The following is a 25,097-nucleotide window of genomic DNA, read 5'->3' as shown; positions in this document are numbered from 1 at the left end:
ACATTACTGTCAGCTCGTTGTGAAACGGGTAGTAAGCACGCTCTGCCTCACATCACTGTAGCTCGTTGTGAAACGGGTAGTAAGCACGCTCTACCTCACATTAGTTTAGCTCGTTGTGAAACGGGTAGTAAGCATGCTCTGCCTCACATTACTGTCAGCTCATTGTGAAACGGGTAGTAAGCACGCTCTGCCTCACAGTACTGTCAGCTCGTTGTGAAACGGGTATTAAGCACGCTCTGCCTCACATTACTGTAGCTCGTAGTGAAACGGGTAGTAAGCACGCTCTGCCTCACATTACTGTCAGCTCGTTGTGAAACGGGTAGTAACTCACATTACTGTCAGCTCGTTGTGAAACGGGTAGTAAGCACGCTCTGCCTCATATTACTGTCAGCTCGTTGTGAAATGGGTAGTAAGCACGCTCTGCCTCTCATTACTGTAGCTCGTTGTGAAACGGGTAGTAAGCACGCTCTGCCTCACATTACTGTCAGCTCGTTGTGAAACGGGTAGTAACTCACATTACTGTCAGCTCGTAGTGAAACGGGTAGTAAGCACGCTCTGTCTCACATTACTGTCAGCTCTTTGTGAAACGTTTAGTAAGCATGCTCTGTCTCACATTACTGTCAGCTCGTTGTGAAACGGGTAGTAACACGCTCTGCCTCACATTACTGTCAGCTCGTTGTGAAACGGGTAGTAAGCACGCTCTGCCTCACAGTACTGTCAGCTCGTTGTGAAACGGGTAGTAAGCACGCTCCCTCACATTACTTTAGCTCGTTGTGAAACGGGTAGTAAGCACGCTCTGCCTCACATTACTGTCAGCTCGTTGTGAAACGGGTAGTAAGCACGCTCTGCCTCACATTACTTTAGCTCGTTGTGAAACGGGTAGTAAGCACGCTCTGCCTCACATTACTGTCAGCTCGTTGTGAAACGGGTAGTAACTCACATTACTGTCAGCTCGTAGTGAAACGGGTAGTAAGCACGCTCTGCCTCACATTACTGTCAGCTCTTTGTGAAACGTTTAGTAAGCATGCTCTGTCTCACATTACTGTCAGCTCGTTGTGAAACGGGTAGTAACACGCTCTGCCTCACATTACTGTCAGCTCGTTGTGAAACGGGTAGTAAGCACGCTCTGCCTCACAGTACTGTCAGCTCGTTGTGAAACGGGTAGTAAGCACGCTCCCTCACATTACTTTAGCTCGTTGTGAAACGGGTAGTAAGCACGCTCTGCCTCACATTACTGTCAGCTCGTTGTGAAACGGGTAGTAAGCACGCTCTGCCTCACATTACTTTAGCTCGTTGTGAAACGGGTAGTAAGCATGCTCTGCCTCACATTACTGTCAGCTCATTATGAAACGGGTAGTAAGCACGCTCTGCCTCATATTACTGTCAGCTCGTTGTGAAATGGGTAGTAAGCACGCTCTGCATCACATTACTGTAGCTCGTTGTGAAACGGGTAGTAAGCACGCTCTGCCTCACATTACTGTCAGCTCGTTGTGAAACGGGTAGTAAGCACGCTCTGCCTCACATCACTGTAGCTCGTTGTGAAACGGGTAGTAAGCACGCTCTGCCTCACATTACTTTCGTTGTGAAACGGGTAGTAAGCACGCTCTGCCTCACATTACTGTCAGCTCGTTGTGAAACGGGTAGTAAGCATGCTCTGCCTCTCATTACTGTCAGCTCGTTGTGAAACGGGTAGTAAGCACGCTCTGCCTCACATTACTGTCAGCTCGTTGTGAAACGGGTAGTAAGCACGCTCTGCCTCACATCACTGTAGCTCGTTGTGAAACGGGTAGTAAGCACGCTCTACCTCACATTAGTTTAGCTCGTTGTGAAACGGGTAGTAAGCATGCTCTGCCTCACATTACTGTCAGCTCATTGTGAAACGGGTAGTAAGCACGCTCTGCCTCACAGTACTGTCAGCTCGTTGTGAAACGGGTATTAAGCACGCTCTGCCTCACATTACTGTAGCTCGTAGTGAAACGGGTAGTAAGCACGCTCTGCCTCACATTACTGTCAGCTCGTTGTGAAACGGGTAGTAACTCACATTACTGTCAGCTCGTTGTGAAACGGGTAGTAAGCACGCTCTGCCTCATATTACTGTCAGCTCGTTGTGAAATGGGTAGTAAGCACGCTCTGCCTCTCATTACTGTAGCTCGTTGTGAAACGGGTAGTAAGCACGCTCTGCCTCACATTACTGTCAGCTCGTTGTGAAACGGGTAGTAACTCACATTACTGTCAGCTCGTAGTGAAACGGGTAGTAAGCACGCTCTGTCTCACATTACTGTCAGCTCTTTGTGAAACGTTTAGTAAGCATGCTCTGTCTCACATTACTGTCAGCTCGTTGTGAAACGGGTAGTAACACGCTCTGCCTCACATTACTGTCAGCTCGTTGTGAAACGGGTAGTAAGCACGCTCTGCCTCACAGTACTGTCAGCTCGTTGTGAAACGGGTAGTAAGCACGCTCCCTCACATTACTTTAGCTCGTTGTGAAACGGGTAGTAAGCACGCTCTGCCTCACATTACTGTCAGCTCGTTGTGAAACGGGTAGTAAGCACGCTCTGCCTCACATTACTTTAGCTCGTTGTGAAACGGGTAGTAAGCATGCTCTGCCTCACATTACTGTCAGCTCATTATGAAACGGGTAGTAAGCACGCTCTGCCTCATATTACTGTCAGCTCGTTGTGAAATGGGTAGTAAGCACGCTCTGCCTCACATTACTGTAGCTCGTTGTGAAACGGGTAGTAAGCACGCTCTGCCTCACATTACTGTCAGCTCGTTGTGAAACGGGTAGTAAGCACGCTCTGCCTCACATCACTGTAGCTCGTTGTGAAACGGGTAGTAAGCACGCTCTGCCTCACATTACTTTCGTTGTGAAACGGGTAGTAAGCACGCTCTGCCTCACATTACTGTCAGCTCGTTGTGAAACAGGTAGTAAGCATGCTCTGCCTCTCATTACTGTCAGCTCGTTGTGAAACGGGTAGTAAGCACGCTCTGCCTCACATTACTGTCAGCTCGTTGTGAAACGGGTAGTAAGCACGCTCTGCCTCACATCACTGTAGCTCGTTGTGAAACGGGTAGTAAGCACGCTCTACCTCACATTAGTTTAGCTCGTTGTGAAACGGGTAGTAAGCATGCTCTGCCTCACATTACTGTCAGCTCATTGTGAAACGGGTAGTAAGCACGCTCTGCCTCACAGTACTGTCAGCTCGTTGTGAAACGGGTATTAAGCACGCTCTGCCTCACATTACTGTAGCTCGTTGTGAAACGGGTAGTAAGCACGCTCTGCCTCACATTACTGTCAGCTCTTTGTGAAACGGGTAGTAAGCATGCTCTGTCTCACATTACTGTCAGCTCGTTGTGAAACGGGTAGTAACACGCTCTGCCTCACATTACTGTCAGCTCATTGTGAAACGGGTAGTAAGCAAGCTCTGCCTCACAGTACTGTCAGCTCGTTGTGAAACGGGTAGTAAGCACGCTCCCTCACATTACTTTAGCTCGTTGTGAAACGGGTAGTAAGCATGCTCTGCCTCACATTACTGTCAGCTCATTGTGAAACGGGTAGTAAGCACGCTCTGCCTCACAGTACTGTCAGCTCGTTGTGAAACGGATATTAAGCACGCTCTGCCTCACATTACTGTAGCTCGTTGTGAAACGGGTAGTAAGCAAGCTCTGACTTATAGTACTGTCAGCTCGTTCTGAAACGGGTAGTTAGCATGTTCTGACTCGCATTACTGTCAGCTCGTTGTGAAACGGGTAGTAAGCACGCTCTGTCTCACATTACTGTGTACATGCTGTGATACGGGTAGTAAGCACGCTCTGCCTCACATTACTGTCAGCTCGTTGTGAAACAGATAGTAAGCACGCTCTGCCTCACATTACTGTCAGCTCGTTGTGAAACGGGTAGTAACACGCTCTGCCTCACAGTACTGTGTGCACGCTGTGATACGGGTAGTAAGCACGCTCTGCCTCACATTACTGTCAGCTCGTTGTGAATCGGGTAGTAAGCACGCTCTGCCTCACATTACTGTCAACTCGTTGTGAAACGGGTAGTAAGCACGCTCTGCCTCACATTACTGTCAGCTCTTCGTGAAACGGGTAGTAAGAACGCTCTGCCTCACATCACTGTAGCTCGTTTTGAAACGGGTAGTAAGCACGCTCTGCCTCACATTACTGTCAACTCGTTGTGAAACGGGTAGTAAGCACGCTCTGCCTCACATTACTGTCAGCTCTTCGTGAAACGGGTAGTAAGCACGCTCTGCCTCACATCACTGTAGCTCGTTTTGAAACGGATAGTAAGCACGCTCTGACTCACAGTACTGTCAGCTCGTTCTGAAACGGGTAGTAAGCACGCTCTGACTCGCACTACTGTCAGCTCGTTGTGAAACGGGTAGTAAGCACGCTCTGCCTCACATTACTGTCAGCTCGTTGTGAAACGGGTAGTAAGCACGCTCTGCCTCACAATTCTGTCAGCTCGTTGTGAAACGGGTAGTAAGCACACTCTGCCTCATATTACTGTCAGCTCGTTGTGAAATGGGTAGTAAGCACGCTCTGCCTCACATTACTGTAGCTCGTTGTGAAACGGGTAGTAAGCACGCTCTGCCTCACATTACTGTCAGCTCGATGTGAAACGGGTAGTAAGCACGCTCTGCCTCACATCACTGTAGCTCGTTGTGAAACGGGTAGTAAGCACGCTCTGCCTCACATTACTTTCGTTGTGAAACGGGTAGTAAAAACGCTCTGCCTCACATTACTGTCAGCTCGTTGTGAAACGGGTAGTAAGCATGCTCTGCCTCTCATTACTGTCAGCTCGTTGTGAAACGGGTAGTAGCACGCTCTGCCTCACATTACTGTCAGCTCGTTGTGAAACGGGTAGTAAGCACGCTCTGCCTCACATCACTGTAGCTCGTTGTGAAACGGGTAGTAAGCACGCTCTACCTCACATTAGTTTAGCTCGTTGTGAAACGGGTAGTAAGCATGCTCTGCCTCACATTACTGTCAGCTCATTGTGAAACGGGTAGTAAGCACGCTCTGCCTCACAGTACTGTCAGCTCGTTGTGAAACGGGTATTAAGCACGCTCTGCCTCACATTACTGTAGTTCGTTGTGAAACGGGTAGTAAGCACGCTCTGCCTCACATTACTGTCAGCTCTTTGTGAAACGGGTAGTAAGCATGCTCTGTCTCACATTACTGTCAGCTCGTTGTGAAACGGGTAGTAACACGCTCTGCCTCACATTACTGTCAGCTCGTTCTGAAACGGGTAGTAAGCACGCTCTGCCTCATATTACTGTCAGCTCGTTGTGAAATGGGTAGTAAGCACGCTCTGCCTCTCATTACTGTAGCTCGTTGTGAAACGGGTAGTAAGCACGCTCTGCCTCACATTACTGTCAGCTCGTTGTGAAACGGGTAGTAACTGACATTACTGTCAGCTCGTTGTGAAACGGGTAGTAAGCACGCTCTGCCTCATATTACTGTCAGCTCGTTGTGAAATGGGTAGTAAGCACGCTCTGCCTCTCATTACTGTAGCTCGTTGTGAAACGGGTAGTAAGCACGCTCTGCCTCACATTACTGTCAGCTCGTTGTGAAACGGGTAGTAACTCACATTACTGTCAGCTCGTTGTGAAACGGGTAGTAAGCACGCTCTGCCTCACATTACTGTCAGCTCTTTGTGATACGGGTAGTAAGCATGCTCTGTCTCACATTACTGTCAGCTCGTTGTGAAACGGGTAGTAACACGCTCTGCCTCACATTACTGTCAGCTCGTTGTGAAATGGGTAGTAAGCACGCTCTGCCTCACAGTACTGTCAGCTCGTTGTGAAACGGGTAGTAAGCACGCTCCCTCACATTACTTTAGCTCGTTGTGAAACGGGTAGTAAGCATGCTCTGCCTCACATTACTGTCAGCTCATTGTGAAACGGGTAGTAAGCACGCTCTGCCTCACAGTACTGTCAGCTCGTTGTGAAACGGATATTAAGCACGCTCTGCCTCACATTACTGTAGCTCGTTGTGAAACGGGTAGTAAGCAAGCTCTGACTTATAGTACTGTCAGCTCGTTCTGAAACGGGTAGTTAGCATGTTCTGACTCGCATTACTGTCAGCTCGTTGTGAAACGGGTAGTAAGCACGCTCTGTCTCACATTACTGTGTACACGCTGTGATACGGGTAGTAAGCACGCTCTGCCTCACATTACTGTCAGCTCGTTGTGAAACAGATAGTAAGCACGCTCTGCCTCACATTACTGTCAGCTCGTTGTGAAACGGGTAGTAACACGCTCTGCCTCACAGTACTGTGTGCACGCTGTGCTACGGGTAGTAACTCTGCCTCACATTACTGTCAGCTCGTTGTGAATCGGGTAGTAAGCACGCTCTGCCTCACATTATTGTCAACTCGTTGTGAAACAGGTAGTAAGCACGCTCTGCCTCACATTACTGTCAGCTCTTCGTGAAACGGGTAGTAAGAACGCTCTGCCTCACATCACTGTAGCTCGTTTTGAAACGGGTAGTAAGCACGCTCTGCCTCACATTACTGTCAACTCGTTGTGAAACGGGTAGTAAGCACGCTCTGCCTCACATTACTGTCAGCTCTTCGTGAAACGGGTAGTAAGCACGCTCTGCCTCACATCACTGTAGCTCGTTTTGAAACGGATAGTAAGCACGCTCTGACTCACAGTACTGTCAGCTCGTTCTGAAACGGGTAGTAAGCACGCTCTGACTCGCACTACTGTCAGCTCGTTGTGAAACGGGTAGTAAGCACGCTCTGCCTCACATTACTGTCAGCTCGTTGTGAAACGGGTAGTAAGCACGCTCTGCCTCACAATTCTGTCAGCTCGTTGTGAAACGGGTAGTAAGCACACTCTGACTCGCATTACTGTCAGCTCGTTGTGAAACGGGTAGTAAGCACGCTCTGCCTCACATCACTGTAGCTCGTTTTGAAACGGGTAGTAAGCACGCTCTGCCTCACATTACTGTCAGCTCGTTGTGAAACGGGTAGTAAGCACGCTCTGCCTCATATTACTGTCAGCTCGATGTGAAACGGGTAGTAAGCACGCTCTGCCTCACATCACTGTAGCTCGTTGTGAAACGGGTAGTAAGCACGCTCTACCTCACATTACTTTAGCTCGTTGTGAAACGGGTAGTAAGCATGCTCTGCCTCACATTACTGTCAGCTCATTGTGAAACGGGTAGTAAGCACGCTCTGCCTCACAGTACTGTCAGCTCGTTGTGAAACGGGTATTAAGCACGCTCTGCCTCACATTACTGTCAGCTCTTCGTGAAACGGGTAGTAAGAACGCTCTGCCTCACATCACTGTAGCTCGTTTTGAAACGGGTAGTAAGCACGCTCTGCCTCACATTACTGTCAATTCGTTGTGAAACGGGTAGTAAGCACGCTCTGCCTCACATTACTGTCAGCTCTTCGTGAAACGGGGAGTAAGCACGCTCTGCCTCACATCACTGTAGCTCGTTTTGAAACGGATAGTAAGCACGCTCTGACTCACAGTACTGTCAGCTCGTTCTGAAACGGGTAGTAAGCACGCTCTGACTCGCACTACTGTCAGCTCGTTGTGAAACGGGTAGTAAGCACGCTCTGCCTCACATTACTGTCAGCTCGTTGTGAAACGGGTAGTAAGCACGCTCTGCCTCACAATTCTGTCAGCTCGTTGTGAAACGGGTAGTAAGCACACTCTGCCTCATATTACTGTCAGCTCGTTGTGAAATGGGTAGTAAGCACGCTCTGCCTCACATTACTGTAGCTCGTTGTGAAACGGGTAGTAAGCACGCTCTGCCTCACATTACTGTCAGCTCGATGTGAAACGGGTAATAAGCACGCTCTGCCTCACATCACTGTAGCTCGTTGTGAAACGGGTAGTAAGCACGCTCTGCCTCACATTACTTTCGTTGTGAAACGGGTAGTAAGCACGCTCTGCCTCACATTACTGTCAGCTCGTTGTGAAACGGGTAGTAAGCATGCTCTGCCTCTCATTACTGTCAGCTCGTTGTGAAACGGGTAGTAAGCACGCTCTGCCTCACATTACTGTCAGCTCGTTGTGAAACGGGTAGTAAGCACGCTCTGCCTCACATCACTGTAGCTCGTTGTGAAACGGGTAGTAAGCACGCTCTACCTCACATTAGTTTAGCTCGTTGTGAAACGGGTAGTAAGCATGCTCTGCCTCACATTACTGTCAGCTCATTGTGAAACGGGTAGTAAGCACGCTCTGCCTCACAGTACTGTCAGCTCGTTGTGAAACGGGTATTAAGCACGCTCTGCCTCACATTACTGTAGCTCGTTGTGAAACGGGTAGTAAGCACGCTCTGCCTCACATTACTGTCAGCTCTTTGTGAAACGGGTAGTAAGCATGCTCTGTCTCACATTACTGTCAGCTCGTTGTGAAACGGGTAGTAACACGCTCTGCCTCACATTACTGTCAGCTCGTTGTGAAACGGGTAGTAAGCACGCTCTGCCTCATATTACTGTCAGCTCGTTGTGAAATGGGTAGTAAGCACGCTCTGCCTCTCATTACTGTAGCTCGTTGTGAAACGGGTAGTAAGCACGCTCTGCCTCACATTACTGTCAGCTCGTTGTGAAACGGGTAGTAACTCACATTACTGTCAGCTCGTTGTGAAACGGGTAGTAAGCACGCTCTGCCTCACATTACTGTCAGCTCTTTGTGAAACGGGTAGTAAGCATGCTCTGTCTCACATTACTGTCAGCTCGTTGTGAAACGGGTAGTAACACGCTCTGCCTCACATTACTGTCAGCTCGTTGTGAAACGGGTAGTAAGCACGCTCTGCCTCACAGTACTGTCAGCTCGTTGTGAAACGGGTAGTAAGCACGCTCCCTCACATTACTTTAGCTCGTTGTGAAACGGGTAGTAAGCATGCTCTGCCTCACATTACTGTCAGCTCATTGTGAAACGGGTAGTAAGCACGCTCTGCCTCACAGTACTGTCAGCTCGTTGTGAAACGGATATTAAGCACGCTCTGCCTCACATTACTGTAGCTCGTTGTGAAACGGGTAGTAAGCAAGCTCTGACTTATAGTACTGTCAGCTCGTTCTGAAACGGGTAGTTAGCATGTTCTGACTCGCATTACTGTCAGCTCGTTGTGAAACGGGTAGTAAGCACGCTCTGTCTCACATTACTGTGTACACGCTGTGATACGGGTAGTAAGCACGCTCTGCCTCACATTACTGTCAGCTCGTTGTGAAACAGATATTAAGCACCCTTCTGCCTCACATTACTGTCAGCTCGTTGTGAAACGGGTAGTAACACGCTCTGCCTCACAGTACTGTGTGCACGCTGTGCTACGGGTAGTAAGCACGCTCTGCCTCACATTACTGTCAGCTCGTTGTGAATCGGGTAGTAAGCACGCTCTGCCTCACATTACTGTCAACTCGTTGTGAAACGGGTAGTAAGCACGCTCTGCCTCACATTACTGTCAGCTCTTCGTGAAACGGGTAGTAAGAACGCTCTGCCTCACATCACTGTAGCTCGTTTTGAAACGGGTAGTAAGCACGCTCTGCCTCACATTACTGTCAACTCGTTGTGAAACGGGTAGTAAGCACGCTCTGCCTCACATTACTGTCAGCTCTTCGTGAAACGGGTAGTAAGCACGCTCTGCCTCACATCACTGTAGCTCGTTTTGAAACGGATAGTAAGCACGCTCTGACTCACAGTACTGTCAGCTCGTTCTGAAACGGGTGTAAGCACGCTCTGACTCGCACTACTGTCAGCTCGTTGTGAAACGGGTAGTAAGCACGCTCTGCCTCATTACTGTCAGCTCGTTGTGAAACGGGTAGTAAGCACGCTCTGCCTCACAATTCTGTCAGCTCGTTGTGAAACGGGTAGTAAGCACACTCTGACTCGCATTACTGTCAGCTCGTTGTGAAACGGGTAGTAAGCACGCTCTGCCTCACATCACTGTAGCTCGTTTTGAAACGGGTAGTAAGCACGCTCTGCCTCACATTACTGTCAGCTCGTTGTGAAACGGGTAGTAAGCACGCTCTGCCTCATATTACTGTCAGCTCGATGTGAAACGGGTAGTAAGCACGCTCTGCCTCACATCACTGTAGCTCGTTGTGAAACGGGTAGTAAGCACGCTCTACCTCACATTACTTTAGCTCGTTGTGAAACGGGTAGTAAGCATGCTCTGCCTCACATTACTGTCAGCTCATTGTGAAACGGGTAGTAAGCACGCTCTGCCTCACAGTACTGTCAGCTCGTTGTGAAACGGGTAGTAACTCACATTACTGTCAGCTCGTTGTGAAACGGGTAGTAAGCACGCTCTGCCTCACATTACTGTCAGCTCTTTGTGAAACGGGTAGTAAGCATGCTCTGTCTCACATTACTGTCAGCTCGTTGTGAAACGGGTAGTAACACGCTCTGCCTCACATTACTGTCAGCTCGTTGTGAAACGGGTAGTAAGCACGCTCTGCCTCACAGTACTGTCAGCTCGTTGTGAAACGGGTAGTAAGCACGCTCCCTCACATTACTTTAGCTCGTTGTGAAACGGGTAGTAAGCACGCTCTGCCTCACATTACTGTCAGCTCGTTGTGAAACGGGTAGTAAGCACGCTCTGCCTCACATTACTTTAGCTCGTTGTGAAACGGGTAGTAAGCATGCTCTGCCTCACATTACTGTCAGCTCATTATGAAACGGGTAGTAAGCACGCTCTGCCTCATATTACTGTCAGCTCGTTGTGAAATGGGTAGTAAGCACGCTCTGCCTCACATTACTGTAGCTCGTTGTGAAACGGGTAGTAAGCACGCTCTGCCTCACATTACTGTCAGTTCGTTGTGAAACGGGTAGTAAGCACGCTCTGCCTCACATCACTGTAGCTCGTTGTGAAACGGGTAGTAAGCACGCTCTGCCTCACATTACTTTCGTTGTGAAACGGGTAGTAAGCACGCTCTGCCTCACATTACTGTCAGCTCGTTGTGAAACGGGTAGTAAGCATGCTCTGCCTCTCATTACTGTCAGCTCGTTGTGAAACGGGTAGTAAGCACGCTCTGCCTCACATTACTGCCAGCTCGTTGTGAAACGGGTAGTAAGCACGCTCTGCCTCACATCACTGTAGCTCGTTGTGAAACGGGTAGTAAGCACGCTCTACCTCACATTAGTTTAGCTCGTTGTGAAACGGGTAGTAAGCATGCTCTGCCTCACATTACTGTCAGCTCGTTGTGAAACGGGTAGTAAGCACGCTCTGCCTCACAGTACTGTCAGCTCGTTGTGAAACGGGTAGTAAGCATGCTCTGTCTCACTTACTGTAGCTCATTGTGAAACGGGTAGTAAGCACGCTCTGCCTCACAGTACTGTCAGCTCGTTGTGAAACGGGTATAAGCACGCTCTGCCTCACATTACTGTAGCTCGTTGTGAAACGGGTAGTAAGCACGCTCTGACTTACAGTACTGTCAGCTCGTTCTGAAACGGGTAGTTAGCATGTCTGACTCGCATTACTGTCAGCTCGTTGTGAAACGGGTAGTAAGCACGCTCTGCCTCACATTACTGTGTGCACGCTGTGAAACGGGTAGTAAGCACGCTCTGCCTCACATTACTGTCAGCTCGTTGTGAAAGGGTAGTAAGCACGCTCTGCCTCACATCACTGTAGCTCGTTGTGAAACGGGTAGTAACGTTGTGAAACGGGTAGTAAGCACGCTCTGCCTCACAGTACTGTCAGCTCGTTGTGAAACGGGTAGTAAGCACGCTCTGCCTCACATTACTTTCGTTGTGAAACGGGTAGTAAGCACGCTCTGCCTCACATTACTGTCAGCTCGTTGTGAAACGGGTAGTAAGCATGCTCTGCCTCTCATTACTGTCAGCTCGTTGTGAAACAGGTAGTAAGCACGCTCTGCCTCACATTACTGTCAGCTCGTTGTGAAACGGGTAGTAAGCACGCTCTGCCTCACATTACTGTAGCTCGTTGTGAAACGGGTAGTAAGCACGCTCTGCCTCACATTACTGTCAGCTCGTTGTGAAACGGGTAGTAAGCACGCTCTGCCTCACATCACTGTAGCTCGTTGTGAAACGGGTAGTAAGCACGCTCTGCCTCACATTACTTTCGTTGTGAAACGGGTAGTAAGCACGCTCTGCCTCACATTACTGTCAGCTCGTTGTGAAACGGGTAGTAAGCATGCTCTGCCTCTCATTACTGTCAGCTCGTTGTGAAACGGGTAGTAAGCACGCTCTGCCTCACATTACTGTCAGCTCGTTGTGAAACGGGTAGTAAGCACGCTCTGCCTCACATCACTGTAGCTCGTTGTGAAACGGGTAGTAAGCACGCTCTACCTCACATTAGTTTAGCTCGTTGTGAAACGGGTAGTAAGCATGCTCTGCCTCACATTACTGTCAGCTCATTGTGAAACGGGTAGTAAGCACGCTCTGCCTCACAGTACTGTCAGCTCGTTGTGAAACGGGTATTAAGCACGCTCTGCCTCACATTACTGTAGCTCGTTGTGAAACGGGTAGTAAGCACGCTCTGCCTCACATTACTGTCAGCTCTTTGTGAAACGGGTAGTAAGCATGCTCTGTCTCACATTACTGTCAGCTCGTTGTGAAACGGGTAGTAACACGCTCTGCCTCACATTACTGTCAGCTCGTTGTGAAACGGGTAGTAAGCACGCTCTGCCTCATATTACTGTCAGCTCGTTGTGAAATGGGTAGTAAGCACGCTCTGCCTCTCATTACTGTAGCTCGTTGTGAAACGGGTAGTAAGCACGCTCTGCCTCACATTACTGTCAGCTCGTTGTGAAACGGGTAGTAACTCACATTACTGTCAGCTCGTTGTGAAACGGGTAGTAAGCACGCTCTGCCTCATATTACTGTCAGCTCGTTGTGAAATGGGTAGTAAGCACGCTCTGCCTCTCATTACTGTAGCTCGTTGTGAAACGGGTAGTAAGCACGCTCTGCCTCACATTACTGTCAGCTCGTTGTGAAACGGGTAGTAACTCACATTACTGTCAGCTCGTTGTGAAACGGGTAGTAAGCACGCTCTGCCTCACATTACTGTCAGCTCTTTGTGAAACGGGTAGTAAGCATGCTCTGTCTCACATTACTGTCAGCTCGTTGTGAAACGGGTAGTAACACGCTCTGCCTCACATTACTGTCAGCTCATTGTGAAACGGGTAGTAAGCAAGCTCTGCCTCACAGTACTGTCAGCTCGTTGTGAAACGGGTAGTAAGCACGCTCCCTCACATTACTTTAGCTCGTTGTGAAACGGGTAGTAAGCATGCTCTGCCTCACATTACTGTCAGCTCATTGTGAAACGGGTAGTAAGCACGCTCTGCCTCACAGTACTGTCAGCTCGTTGTGAAACGGATATTAAGCACGCTCTGCCTCACATTACTGTAGCTCGTTGTGAAACGGGTAGTAAGCAAGCTCTGACTTATAGTACTGTCAGCTCGTTCTGAAACGGGTAGTTAGCATGTTCTGACTCGCATTACTGTCAGCTCGTTGTGAAACGGGTAGTAAGCACGCTCTGTCTCACATTACTGTGTACACGCTGTGATACGGGTAGAAAGCACGCTCTGCCTCACATTACTGTCAGCTCGTTGTGAAACAGATAGTAAGCACGCTCTGCCTCACATTACTGTCAGCTCGTTGTGAAACGGGTAGTAACACGCTCTGCCTCACAGTACTGTGTGCACGCTGTGATACGGGTAGTAAGCACGCTCTGCCTCACATTACTGTCAGCTCGTTGTGAATCGGGTAGTAAGCACGCTCTGCCTCACATTACTGTCAACTCGTTGTGAAACGGGTAGTAAGCACGCTCTGCCTCACATTACTGTCAGCTCTTCGTGAAACGGGTAGTAAGAACGCTCTGCCTCACATCACTGTAGCTCGTTTTGAAACGGGTAGTAAGCACGCTCTGCCTCACATTACTGTCAACTCGTTGTGAAACGGGTAGTAACTCACATTACTGTCAGCTCGTTGTGAAACGGGTAGTAAGCACGCTCTGCCTCACATTACTGTCAGCTCTTTGTGAAACGGGTAGTAAGCATGCTCTGTCTCACATTACTGTCAGCTCGTTGTGAAACGGGTAGTAACACGCTCTGCCTCACATTACTGTCAGCTCGTTGTGAAACGGGTAGTAAGCACGCTCTGCCTCACAGTACTGTCAGCTCGTTGTGAAACGGGTAGTAAGCACGCTCCCTCACATTACTTTAGCTCGTTGTGAAACGGGTAGTAAGCATGCTCTGCCTCACATTACTGTCAGCTCATTGTGAAACGGGTAGTAAGCACGCTCTGCCTCACAGTACTGTCAGCTCGTTGTGAAACGGATATTAAGCACGCTCTGCCTCACATTACTGTAGCTCGTTGTGAAACGGGTAGTAAGCAAGCTCTGACTTATAGTACTGTCAGCTCGTTCTGAAACGGGTAGTTAGCATGTTCTGACTCGCATTACTGTCAGCTCGTTGTGAAACGGGTAGTAAGCACGCTCTGTCTCACATTACTGTGTACACGCTGTGATACGGGTAGTAAGCACGCTCTGCCTCACATTACTGTCAGCTCGTTGTGAAACAGATAGTAAGCACGCTCTGCCTCACATTACTGTCAGCTCGTTGTGAAACGGGTAGTAACACGCTCTGCCTCACAGTACTGTGTGCACGCTGTGATACGGGTAGTAAGCACGCTCTGCCTCACATTACTGTCAGCTCGTTGTGAATCGGGTAGTAAGCACGCTCTGCCTCACATTACTGTCAACTCGTTGTGAAACGGGTAGTAAGCACGCTCTGCCTCACATTACTGTCAGCTCTTCGTGAAACGGGTAGTAAGAACGCTCTGCCTCACATCACTGTAGCTCGTTTTGAAACGGGTAGTAAGCACGCTCTGCCTCACATTACTGTCAACTCGTTGTGAAACGGGTAGTAAGCACGCTCTGCCTCACATTACTGTCAGCTCATCGTGAAACGGGTAGTAAGCACAATCTGCCTCACATCACTGTAGCTCGTTTTGAAACGGATAGTAAGCACGCTCTAACTCACAGTACTGTCAGCTCGTTCTGAAACGGGTAGTAAGCACGCTCTGACTCGCACTACTGTCAGCTCGTTGTGAAACGGGTAGTAAGCACGCTCTGCCTCACATTACTGTCAGCTCGTTGTGAAACGGGTAGTAAGCACGCTCTGCCTCACAATTCTGTCAGCTCGTTGTGAAACGGGTAGTAAGCACACTCTGCCTCATATTACTGTCAGCTCGTTGTGAAATGGGTAGTAAGCACGCTCTGCCTCACATTACTGTAGCTCGTTGTGAAACGGGTAGTAAGCACGCTCTGCCTCACATTACTGTCAGCTCGATGTGAAACGGGTAGTAAGCACGCTCTGCCTCACATCACTGTAGCTCGTTGTGAAACGGGTAGTAAGCACGCTCTGCCTCACATTACTTTCGTTGTGAAACGGGTAGTAAAAACGCTCTGCCTCACATTACTGTCAGCTCGTTGTGAAACGGGTAGTAAGCATGCTCTGCCTCTCATTACTGTCAGCTCGTTGTGAAACGGGTAGTAAGCACGCTCTGCCTCACATTACTGTCAGCTCGTTGTGAAACGGGTAGTAAGCACGCTCTGCCTCACATCACTGTAGCTCGTTGTGAAACGGGTAGTAAGCACGCTCTACCTCACATTAGTTTAGCTCGTTGTGAAACGGGTAGTAAGCATGCTCTGCCTCACATTACTGTCAGCTCATTGTGAAACGGGTAGTAAGCACGCTCTGCCTCACAGTACTGTCAGCTCGTTGTGAAACGGGTATTAAGCACGCTCTGCCTCACATTACTGTAGCTCGTTGTGAAACGGGTAGTAAGCACGCTCTGCCTCACATTACTGTCAGCTCTTTGTGAAACGGGTAGTAAGCATGCTCTGTCTCACATTACTGTCAGCTCGTTGTGAAACGGGTAGTAACACGCTCTGCCTCACATTACTGTCAGCTCGTTGTGAAACGGGTAGTAAGCACGCTCTGCCTCATATTACTGTCAGCTCGTTGTGAAATGGGTAGTAAGCACGCTCTGCCTCTCATTACTGTAGCTCGTTGTGAAACGGGTAGTAAGCACGCTCTGCCTCACATTACTGTCAGCTCGTTGTGAAACGGGTAGTAACTCACATCACTGTAGCTCGTTTTGAAACGGGTAGTAAGCACGCTCTGCCTCACATTACTGTCAGCTCTTTGTGAAACGGGTAGTAAGCATGCTCTGTCTCACATTACTGTCAGCTCGTTGTGAAACGGGTAGTAACACGCTCTGCCTCACATTACTGTCAGCTCGTGTGAAACGGGTAGTAAGCACGCTCTGCCTCACAGTACTGTCAGCTCGTTGTGAAACGGGTAGTAAGCACGCTCCCTCACATTACTTTAGCTCGTTGTGAAACGGGTAGTAAGCATGCTCTGCCTCACATTACTGTCAGCTCATTGTGAAACTGGTAGTAAGCACGCTCTGCCTCACAGTACTGTCAGCTCGTTGTGAAACGGATATTAAGCACGCTCTGCCTCACATTACTGTAGCTCGTTGTGAAACGGGTAGTAAGCAAGCTCTGACTTATAGTACTGTCAGCTCGTTCTGAAACGGGTAGTTAGCATGTTCTGACTCGCATTACTGTCAGCTCGTTGTGAAACGGGTAGTAAGCACGCTCTGTCTCACATTACTGTGTACACGCTGTGATACGGGTAGTAAGCACGCTCTGCCTCACATTACTGTCAGCTCGTTGTGAAACAGATAGTAAGCACGCTCTGCCTCACATTACTGTCAGCTCGTTGTGAAACGGGTAGTAACACGCTCTGCCTCACAGTACTGTGTGCACGCTGTGCTACGGGTAGTAAGCACGCTCTGCCTCACATTACTGTCAGCTCGTTGTGAATCGGGTAGTAAGCACGCTCTGCCTCACATTACTGTCAACTCGTTGTGAAACGGGTAGTAAGCACGCTCTGCCTCACATTACTGTCAGCTCTTCGTGAAACGGGTAGTAAGAACGCTCTGCCTCACATCACTGTAGCTCGTTTTGAAACGGGTAGTAAGCACGCTCTGCCTCACATTACTGTCAGTTCTTCGTGAAACGGGTAGTAAGCACGCTCTGCCTCACATCACTGTAGCTCGTTTTGAAACGGATAGTAAGCACGCTCTGACTCACAGTACTGTCAGCTCGTTCTGAAACGGGTGTAAGCACGCTCTGACTCGCACTACTGTCAGCTCGTTGTGAAACGGGTAGTAAGCACGCTCTGCCTCACATTACTGTCAGCTCGTTGTGAAACGGGTAGTAAGCACGCTCTGCCTCACAATTCTGTCAGCTCGTTGTGAAACGGGTAGTTAGCACACTCTGACTCGCATTACTGTCAGCTCGTTGTGAAACGGGTAGTAAGCACGCTCTGCCTCACATCACTGTAGCTCGTTTTGAAACGGGTAGTAAGCACGCTCTGCCTCACATTACTGTCAGCTCGTTGTGAAACGGGTAGTAAGCACGCTCTGCCTCATATTACTGTCAGCTCGATGTGAAACGGGTAGTAAGCACGCTCTGCCTCACATCACTGTAGCTCGTTGTGAAACGGGTAGTAAGCACGCTCTACCTCACATTACTTTAGCTCGTTGTGAAACGGGTAGTAAGCATGCTCTGCCTCACATTACTGTCAGCTCATTGTGAAACGGGTAGTAAGCACGCTCTGCCTCACAGTACTGTCAGCTCGTTGTGAAACGGGTAGTAACTCACATTACTGTCAGCTCGTTGTGAAACGGGTAGTAAGCACGCTCTGCCTCACATTACTGTCAGCTCTTTGTGAAACGGGTAGTAAGCATGCTCTGTCTCACATTACTGTCAGCTCGTTGTGAAACGGGTAGTAACACGCTCTGCCTCACATTACTGTCAGCTCGTTGTGAAACGGGTAGTAAGCACGCTCTGCCTCACAGTACTGTCAGCTCGTTGTGAAACGGGTAGTAAGCACGCTCCCTCACATTACTTTAGCTCGTTGTGAAACGGGTAGTAAGCACGCTCTGCCTCACATTACTGTCAGCTCGTTGTGAAACGGGTAGTAAGCACGCTCTGCCTCACATTACTTTAGCTCGTTGTGAAACGGGTAGTAAGCATGCTCTGCCTCACATTACTGTCAGCTCATTATGAAACGGGTAGTAAGCACGCTCTGCCTCATATTACTGTCAGCTCGTTGTGAAATGGGTAGTAAGCACGCTCTGCCTCACATTACTGTAGCTCGTTGTGAAACGGGTAGTAAGCACGCTCTGCCTCACATTACTGTCAGCTCGTTGTGAAACGGGTAGTAAGCACGCTCTGCCTCACATCACTGTAGCTCGTTGTGAAACGGGTAGTAAGCACGCTCTGCCTCACATTACTTTCGTTGTGAAACGGGTAGTAAGCACGCTCTGCCTCACATTACTGTCAGCTCGTTGTGAAACGGGTAGTAAGCACGCTCTGCCTCACATTACTGCCAGCTCGTTGTGAAACGGGTAGTAAGCACGCTCTGCCTCACATCACTGTAGCTCGTTGTGAAACGGGTAGTAAGCACGCTCTACCTCACATTAGTTTAGCTCGTTGTGAAACGGGTAGTAAGCATGCTCTGCCTCACATTACTGTCAGCTCGTTGTGAAACGGGTAGTAAGCACGCTCTGCCTCACAGTACTGTCAGCTCGTTGTGAAACGGGTAGTAAGCATGCTCTGTCTCACTTACTGTAGCTCATTGTGAAACGGGTAGTAAGCACGCTCTGCCTCACAGTACTGTCAGCTCGTTGTGAAACGGGTATAAGCACGCTCTGCCTCACATTACTGTAGCTCGTTGTGAAACGGGTAGTAAGCACGCTCTGACTTACAGTACTGTCAGCTCGTTCTGAAACGGGTAGTTAGCATGTCTGACTCGCATTACTGTCAGCTCGTTGTGAAACGGGTAGTAAGCACGCTCTGCCTCACATTACTGTGTGCACGCTGTGAAACGGGTAGTAAGCACGCTCTGCCTCACATTACTGTCAGCTCGTTGTGAAAGGGTAGTAAGCACGCTCTGCCTCACATCACTGTAGCTCGTTGTGAAACGGGTAGTAATGTTGTGAAACGGGTAGTAAGCACGCTCTGCCTCACAGTACTGTCAGCTCGTTGTGAAACGGGTAGTAAGCACGCTCTGCCTCACATTACTTTCGTTGTGAAACGGGTAGTAAGCACGCTCTGCCTCACATTACTGTCAGCTCGTTGTGAAACGGGTAGTAAGCATGCTCTGCCTCTCATTACTGTCAGCTCGTTGTGAAACAGGTAGTAAGCACGCTCTGCCTCACATTACTGTCAGCTCGTTGTGAAACGGGTAGTAAGCACGCTCTGCCTCACATTACTTTAGCTCGTTGTGAAACGGGTAGTAAGCATGCTCTGCCTCACATTACTGTCAGCTCATTATGAAACGGGTAGTAAGCACGCTCTGCCTCATATTACTGTCAGCTCGTTGTGAAATGGGTAGTAAGCACGCTCTGCCTCACATTACTGTAGCTCGTTGTGAAACGGGTAGTAAGCACGCTCTGCCTCACATTACTGTCAGCTCGATGTGAAACGGGTAGTAAGCACGCTCTGCCTCACATCACTGTAGCTCGTTGTGAAACGGGTAGTAAGCACGCTCTGCCTCACATTACTTTCGTTGTGAAACGGGTAGTAAGCACGCTCTGCCTCACATTACTGTCAGCTCGTTGTGAAACGGGTAGTAAGCATGCTCTGCCTCTCATTACTGTCAGCTCGTTGTGAAACGGGTAGTAAGCACGCTCTACCTCACATTAGTTTAGCTCGTTGTGAAACGGGTAGTAAGCATGCTCTGCCTCACATTACTGTCAGCTCATTGTGAAACGGGTAGTAAGCACGCTCTGCCTCACAGTACTGTCAGCTCGTTGTGAAACGGGTATTAAGCACGCTCTGCCTCACATTACTGTAGCTCGTTGTGAAACGGGTAGTAAGCACGCTCTGACTCGCATTACTGTCAGCTCGTTGTGAAACGGGTAGTAAGCACGCTCTGCCTCACAGTACTGTCAGCTCGTTGTGAAACGGGTAGTAAGCACGCTCTGCCTCACATTACTTTCGTTGTGAAACGGGTAGTAAGCACGCTCTGCCTCACATTACTGTCAGCTCGTTGTGAAACAGGTATTAAGCATGCTCTGCCTCTCATTACTGTCAGCTCGTTGTGAAACGGGTAGTAAGCACGCTCTGCCTCACATTACTGTCAGCTCGTTGTGAAACGGGTAGTAAGCACGCTCTGCCTCACATTACTTTAGCTCGTTGTGAAACGGGTAGTAAGCATGCTCTGCCTCACATTACTGTCAGCTCATTATGAAACGGGTAGTAAGCACGCTCTGCCTCATATTACTGTCAGCTCGTTGTGAAATGGGTAGTAAGCACGCTCTGCCTCACATTACTGTAGCTCGTTGTGAAACGGGTAGTAAGCACGCTCTGCCTCACATTACTGTCAGCTCGATGTGAAACGGGTAGTAAGCACGCTCTGCCTCACATCACTGTAGCTCGTTGTGAAACGGGTAGTAAGCACGCTCTGCCTCACATTACTTTCGTTGTGAAACGGGTAGTAAGCACGCTCTGCCTCACATTAATGTCAGCTCGTTGTGAAACGGGTAGTAAGCATGCTCTGCCTCTCATTACTGTCAGCTCGTTGTGAAACGGGTAGTAAGCACGCTCTGCCTCACATTACTGTCAGCTCGTTGTGAAACGGGTAGTAAGCACGCTCTGCCTCACATCACTGTAGCTCGTTGTGAAACGGGTAGTAAGCACGCTCTACCTCACATTAGTTTAGCTCGTTGTGAAACGGGTAGTAAGCATGCTCTGCCTCACATTACTGTCAGCTCATTGTGAAACGGGTAGTAAGCACGCTCTGCCTCACAGTACTGTCAGCTCGTTGTGAAACGGGTATTAAGCACGCTCTGCCTCACATTACTGTAGCTCGTTGTGAAACGGGTAGTAAGCACGCTCTGCCTCACATTACTGTCAGCTCTTTGTGAAACGGGTAGTAAGCATGCTCTGTCTCACATTACTGTCAGCTCGTTGTGAAACGGGTAGTAACACGCTCTGCCTCACATTACTGTCAGCTCGTTGTGAAACGGGTAGTAAGCACGCTCTGCCTCATATTACTGTCAGCTCGTTGTGAAATGGGTAGTAAGCACGCTCTGCCTCTCATTACTGTAGCTCGTTGTGAAACGGGTAGTAAGCACGCTCTGCCTCACATTACTGTCAGCTCGTTGTGAAACGGGTAGTAACTCACATTACTGTCAGCTCGTTGTGAAACGGGTAGTAAGCACGCTCTGCCTCATATTACTGTCAGCTCGTTGTGAAATGGGTAGTAAGCACGCTCTGCCTCTCATTACTGTAGCTCGTTGTGAAACGGGTAGTAAGCACGCTCTGCCTCACATTACTGTCAGCTCGTTGTGAAACGGGTAGTAACTCACATTACTGTCAGCTCGAAGTGAAACGGGTAGTAAGCACGCTCTGCCTCACATTACTGTCAGCTCTTTGTGAAACGTTTAGTAAGCATGCTCTGTCTCACATTACTGTCAGCTCGTTGTGAAACGGGTAGTAACACGCTCTGCCTCACATTACTGTCAGCTCGTTGTGAAACGGGTAGTAAGCACGCTCTGCCTCACAGTACTGTCAGCTCGTTGTGAAACGGGTAGTAAGCACGCTCCCTCACATTACTTTAGCTCGTTGTGAAACGGGTAGTAAGCACGCTCTGCCTCACATTACTGTCAGCTCGTTGTGAAACGGGTAGTAAGCACGCTCTGCCTCACATTACTTTAGCTCGTTGTGAAACGGGTAGTAAGCATGCTCTGCCTCACATTACTGTCAGCTCATTATGAAACGGGTAGTAAGCACGCTCTGCCTCATATTACTGTCAGCTCGTTGTGAAATGGGTAGTAAGCACGCTCTGCCTCACATTACTGTAGCTCGTTGTGAAACGGGTAGTAAGCACGCTCTGCCTCACATTACTGTCAGCTCGTTGTGAAACGGGTAGTAAGCACGCTCTGCCTCACATCACTGTAGCTCGTTGTGAAACGGGTAGTAACGTTGTGAAACGGGTAGTAAGCACGCTCTGCCTCACAGTACTGTCAGCTCGTTGTGAAACGGGTAGTAAGCACGCTCTGCCTCACATTACTTTCGTTGTGAAACGGGTAGTAAGCACGCTCTGCCTCACATTACTGTCAGCTCGTTGTGAAACGGTTAGTAAGCATGCTCTGCCTCTCATTACTGTCAGCTCGTTGTGAAACAGGTAGTAAGCACGCTCTGCCTCACATTACTGTCAGCTCGTTGTGAAACGGGTAGTAAGCACGCTCTGCCTCACATTACTTTAGCTCGTTGTGAAACGGGTAGTAAGCATGCTCTGCCTCACATTACTGTCAGCTCATTATGAAACGGGTAGTAAGCACGCTCTGCCTCATATTACTGTCAGCTCGTTGTGAAATGGGTAGTAAGCACGCTCTGCCTCACATTACTGTAGCTCGTTGTGAAACGGGTAGTAAGCACGCTCTGCCTCACATTACTGTCAGCTCGATGTGAAACGGGTAGTAAGCACGCTCTGCCTCACATCACTGTAGCTCGTTGTGAAACGGGTAGTAAGCACGCTCTGCCTCACATTACTTTCGTTGTGAAACGGGTAGTAAGCACGCTCTGCCTCACATTACTGTCAGCTCGTTGTGAAACGGGTAGTAAGCATGCTCTGCCTCTCATTACTGTCAGCTCGTTGTGAAACGGGTAGTAAGCACGCTCTACCTCACATTAGTTTAGCTCGTTGTGAAACGGGTAGTAAGCATGCTCTGCCTCACATTACTGTCAGCTCATTGTGAAACGGGTAGTAACCACGCTCTGCCTCACAGTACTGTCAGCTCGTTGTGAAACGGGTATTAAGCACGCTCTGCCTCACATTACTGTAGCTCGTTGTGAAACGGGTAGTAAGCACGCTCTGACTCGCATTACTGTCAGCTCGTTGTGAAACGGGTAGTAAGCACGCTCTGCCTCACAGTACTGTCAGCTCGTTGTGAAACGGGTAGTAAGCACGCTCTGCCTCACATTACTTTCGTTGTGAAACGGGTAGTAAGCACGCTCTGCCTCACATTACTGTCAGCTCGTTGTGAAACAGGTATTAAGCATGCTCTGCCTCTCATTACTGTCAGCTCGTTGTGAAACGGGTAGTAAGCACGCTCTGCCTCACATTACTGTCAGCTCGTTGTGAAACGGGTAGTAAGCACGCTCTGCCTCACATTACTTTAGCTCGTTGTGAAACGGGTAGTAAGCATGCTCTGCCTCACATTACTGTCAGCTCATTATGAAACGGGTAGTAAGCACGCTCTGCCTCATATTACTGTCAGCTCGTTGTGAAATGGGTAGTAAGCACGCTCTGCCTCACATTACTGTAGCTCGTTGTGAAACGGGTAGTAAGCACGCTCTGCCTCACATTATTGTCAGCTCGATGTGAAACGGGTAGTAAGCACGCTCTGCCTCACATCACTGTAGCTCGTTGTGAAACGGGTAGTAAGCACGCTCTGCCTCACATTACTTTCGTTGTGAAACGGGTAGTAAGCACGCTCTGCCTCACATTACTGTCAGCTCGTTGTGAAACGGGTAGTAAGCATGCTCTGCCTCTCATTACTGTCAGCTCGTTGTGAAACGGGTAGTAAGCACGCTCTGCCTCACATTACTGTCAGCTCGTTGTGAAACGGGTAGTAAGCACGCTCTGCCTCACATCACTGTAGCTCGTTGTGAAACGGGTAGTAAGCACGCTCTACCTCACATTAGTTTAGCTCGTTGTGAAACGGGTAGTAAGCATGCTCTGCCTCACATTACTGTCAGCTCGTTGTGAAACGGGTATTAAGCACGCTCTGCCTCACATTACTGTAGCTCGTTGTGAAACGGGTAGTAAGCACGCTCTGCCTCACATTACTGTCAGCTCTTTGTGAAACGGGTAGTAAGCATGCTCTGTCTCACATTACTGTCAGCTCGTTGTGAAACGGGTAGTAACACGCTCTGCCTCACATTACTGTCAGCTCGTTGTGAAACGGGTAGTAAGCACGCTCTGCCTCATATTACTGTCAGCTCGTTGTGAAATGGGTAGTAAGCACGCTCTGCCTCTCATTACTGTAGCTCGTTGTGAAACGGGTAGTAAGCACGCTCTGCCTCACATTACTGTCAGCTCGTTGTGAAACGGGTAGTAACTCACATTACTGTCAGCTCGTTGTGAAACGGGTAGTAAGCACGCTCTGCCTCATATTACTGTCAGCTCGTTGTGAAATGGGTAGTAAGCACGCTCTGCCTCTCATTACTGTAGCTCGTTGTGAAACGGGTAGTAAGCACGCTCTGCCTCACATTACTGTCAGCTCGTTGTGAAACGGGTAGTAACTCACATTACTGTCAGCTCGTAGTGAAACGGGTAGTAAGCACGCTCTGCCTCACATTACTGTCAGCTCTTTGTGAAACGTTTAGTAAGCATGCTCTGTCTCACATTACTGTCAGCTCGTTGTGAAACGGGTAGTAACACGCTCTGCCTCACATTACTGTCAGCTCGTTGTGAAACGGGTAGTAAGCACGCTCTGCCTCACAGTACTGTCAGCTCGTTGTGAAACGGGTAGTAAGCACGCTCCCTCACATTACTTTAGCTCGTTGTGAAACGGGTAGTAAGCACGCTCTGCCTCACATTACTGTCAGCTCGTTGTGAAACGGGTAGTAAGCACGCTCTGCCTCACATTACTTTAGCTCGTTGTGAAACGGGTAGTAAGCATGCTCTGCCTCACATTACTGTCAGCTCATTATGAAACGGGTAGTAAGCACGCTCTGCCTCATATTACTGTCAGCTCGTTGTGAAATGGGTAGTAAGCACGCTCTGCCTCACATTACTGTAGCTCGTTGTGAAACGGGTAGTAAGCACGCTCTGCCTCACATTACTGTCAGCTCGTTGTGAAACGGGTAGTAAGCACGCTCTGCCTCACATCACTGTAGCTCGTTGTGAAACGGGTAGTAAGCACGCTCTGCCTCACATTACTTTCGTTGTGAAACGGGTAGTAAGCACGCTCTGCCTCACATTACTGTCAGCTCGTTGTGAAACGGGTAGTAAGCATGCTCTGCCTCTCATTACTGTCAGCTCGTTGTGAAACGGGTAGTAAGCACGCTCTGCCT

Source organism: Acipenser ruthenus, chromosome 26 (genome assembly GCF_902713425.1).
Source record: "Acipenser ruthenus chromosome 26, fAciRut3.2 maternal haplotype, whole genome shotgun sequence".
NCBI lineage: Eukaryota > Metazoa > Chordata > Actinopteri > Acipenseriformes > Acipenseridae > Acipenser > Acipenser ruthenus.
Note: the sequence above shows the minus strand (reverse complement) of the source record.